Below are 3,624 nucleotides of genomic sequence, written 5' to 3' on the forward strand. Positions count from 1 at the left end.
ACATAAAAAAAGACACCTATATTCAACAAACCATTAATCATCGAATGCTCTTTTTGTTTGAACGGAAAAAAAAGCAATATATTAAATAAAAACATCAAATACAAATGGAGTCCGAATAGCAAGAAACTAGTCATGCACCACAAACTAACCAACGCCGCCATATATGTATATATATGGTCACTTTTTTTTTTATTCTCATTATTTATAGTTTACTATAAAACGATTATAATAAAGTGGCAAGCAAACGGACAACAAACTGCGCCGCAACCCCTTTTTGAATAGCAAAGCCAATTCTGCTAAAAACGAAGCTTTGGGACCTAGAAGCTGAAGAAGTTTCGTGTACGACGCGCTGAACCCTACTAAAAAATTTCACAGCTTGTGGTCACTTATAACTACATTTTAAATCTACATTAATCCTTTCATAACCAGAAAAAACCTTATGATTTATTTTTAACCTAAAAATAACATGTCATTCACTACCCTATTCATTATAGCCGTCAAACCGTTGTACACCATATCATTACGCGACGTCTATAGACATTATAACAAGAGAAGACAAACCATGTGAAATGATTTCCCTTTTCTCCTCGAGAACTTTGAGAAATAAATCCTAGATATCCCGAACGGCAATGCATTAAAAAATTCAAAAAATAACATGAAAATATTCCCCATCATGTCACACCATTGGTCAATAGTTTTGCCCCATTTCTTTATTCCATTTATCTATTCCTAGGTTGATGGATTACTTAACCGATGCAACAATCACTTCTACGCGTCACGTCCACTTTCATCCACCTGGAAACCCTAAGCCAAAGTTACACCACGTGTCATTAACCGCCACACACCATCTGGTCCATAAAACCCCGCCAAAACCTTAAACGGTCATTTGAAAGCTAAAAATGGATAACAATAACAAACCAGAATCAAAGAAAGAAGAAGAAAAGAAGAATGGAGAAGAAGAAGAGGAGCCTGAGCTGCCTCTCTTGTCACTTAACCATGTGTCTAGGGTTTGTAAGTCGGTGGAGGACTCGGTGGAGTTCTACAAGAAGGCGTTAGGGTTCGTGTCGATAGAGCGTCCGCAGTTGTTCGATTTCGATGGGGCGTGGTTGTTTAACTATGGGATAGGGATTCATTTGGTTCAATCTAAGGATGAAGAGAAGTTGCCTAGTAATGGTGATGAATTGGATCCCATGAATAATCATATATCCTTTCAGGTGCTTAATTAATCTCTTTTCTGTTATATGTGTTTATTCATATTTAGGGTTTATTATAAATGGGTTATTTTCAATAAAACTAGTGACAGATAGGGTTAGAACTGTGGATCAGTGTTATGATAATTAAATAGGTTATTTCAAAAAAAATTGTTGGGACAAAAGTTGAAGTATGAGAAAAAACAAAAACTTTAGAAAGCTCTTTAATATCATTCAAGTATTAGTAACTTGGTTAAGCTATGCATGTACTATATGATGCACATATGTGAATATATGAATGGCTCATTAAATCGGTTATAGTCTGTTTGATTATATATTGTTACTCCATATAACTCTAGTAAATCTAGAGCTAATACGTGCTATAAAACCCGACTTTAAAACAGTAGTAATTCTATATAGCTAATACACCCACAATAACAGTAGTAATTCCGACTTTAAAACCGTAGTAATTCTATAGCTAATACGGGCAACAATAACAAGTCATGGATAATAAAGGTCATGGATAATAATGAGTCATGGATAATAATAATGTTACGATGAATGTAAATTTTAAATGACTTTTTTTTACATTAAAAAAAGCTGGTGACACAAGATGTGAATCTGGTGAGGATGGTATATTTTGGTTTTTTCGAAGTTACCTTACAGGTGTTATCAAATCACGTTCATGGGATAGTGAATTTGAATTCAGCTTCAACTTTACCAGACAAAAGTTGAAGTCGTATGAAAAACAAAAACTTTAAAACGCTCTTTAATAGCATCCGAGTATTAGTAAAAACTTGCTCTTTGATATCTATCATTTAAGTATTAGTAACTTGATTAAGCCATATGTGAATAAAATAAGGCTCATTGAATCAGTTATGGTTTGTTTGATACTAGATTAGATAACGTACTCTAGTAAATCTCAGATAACTCTAGTAATTCTAGAGCTAATACGTGTAACAAACCCCACCTTCAACACACATACTTATCTTAGTTAACGACTTACATACTTAAAAACAGAAATGGCTTAATTTGTTCATCAAGGTTTTAAAAAATAAAAGCAACTCCTATACAAAAAGAAATGGAGCATAATAGTTTGTTATATTCTTCTGTACAAGAAAAATAAGGCTTAATTTGTCCTTCATCTCTCTTCTTAAGTTTTGCCACTTCATCATTTGAAAAGTGTTAATTAGGGTGGTTTGTTATTGTGTAGTGTGAGGACATGGAGGCGTTGGAACGGAAACTGAAGGATTTGGACATCAAGTACAAGATGAGAACGGTGGGTGGGAAGACGGGGTGATTGACCAGCTGTTTTTTAATGATCCGGATGGATTTTTGATTGAAATATGTAACTGTGATAACGTGAAGCTCAAGCCTGCAGGTTCTTTTGGCCGGATTAAACTACCACACAACCGCCACAATCCGCCTGTCGAGCTAGACTCTAATGCTGCGAAAGCCAGCTGAATCTTGGGTTTCTACGTTTTCCAGTTGTATGGCGAGTTGTTTACTTAATTTGTACGTGTGATTCGTATGTGCTATGTTTCTTCATATCTTGAAAAATATATTGTTACTTATACACGATATGTTACTAATAATACTAGTTGATAAGATCAGACAAGACATCCAAAAAGTTCATAAAAAAATAGGGAAAATAGGGGTTTCACGTAGGGCCGGCATAGGGTATTCTCACTAAAGATAAGTTTGCCGGCATATGGTATTCTCACTAAAGATAGTTTTCTCCCAAAGGAGAAAATATAGATGGCTCGTAGTACGTTAGGAGGGTTTATATCGTAGTGCGTTAGGAGTCACATTAAAGATGAGTTTTCTCTTAAAGGTGGAAATATAGATAACTAGGTGGGTAGTGCCCGTCAATACTAGTTTGAAAATAACAAGTTACTATTATAATTATCATAATAATTATAGTGTGTCAATACTAGTTAAAAAAAACTAGTTACTATTACTATTATCTTAATAATTCTAGTGCGTTAGGAGGGTTTGGGTTGGGTAGGTGTCTCGGAAGTCCTAACATACGGGTAATTAAGTCGAATTACCCTCAATTTCACATGTATTGAGTCTTTACTGTCCTAACATACGGGTAAATAAGTCGAATTACCCTCAATTTTACATGTCTTGAGTCTTTACTCTTTACAATTATGCATGCCATGGCATTTAATATTACAAAGATGTTACTTTTAGTTAAGCAGAAAAGCTTCAAAAGACAATTCATGTACTTTTTTGTTGTGAATCAAAGAGCTCGAAAGCTCCAAAAGACAATTCATGTACTTTTTTTTTAATCAAAGTGCTCGATGCTTATGAATGTATTTGGTATATTTGTGAATGAATTTTTAAAATAAAAGGGAAAATATATTTATAATAAATTACAAGATCTAAATTAGGAAAACATATTAGAATAATAAGACTGTCAATTGGTTGT

At 34.0% G+C, this 3,624-nt stretch overlaps 1 pseudogene across 1 annotated transcript; it reads left to right on the top strand.

The window, feature by feature from the left end:
• The first annotated feature begins 658 nt into the window (after positions 1-658).
• On the top strand, positions 659-2,758 carry LOC143572551 (glyoxylase I 4-like; annotated as a pseudogene). The gene is made up of 2 exons (XR_013142276.1): positions 659-1,214; positions 2,404-2,758. The product of XR_013142276.1 is annotated as a glyoxylase I 4-like (transcript).
• The last annotated feature ends 866 nt before the right edge of the window (positions 2,759-3,624 follow it).

This window comes from Bidens hawaiensis, unplaced genomic scaffold, assembly GCF_021521415.1.
Source record: "Bidens hawaiensis isolate Kalapana, Puna unplaced genomic scaffold, B.hawaiensis_p1.1 tig00025968_1, whole genome shotgun sequence".
In the NCBI taxonomy this organism is placed as follows: domain Eukaryota; kingdom Viridiplantae; phylum Streptophyta; class Magnoliopsida; order Asterales; family Asteraceae; genus Bidens; species Bidens hawaiensis.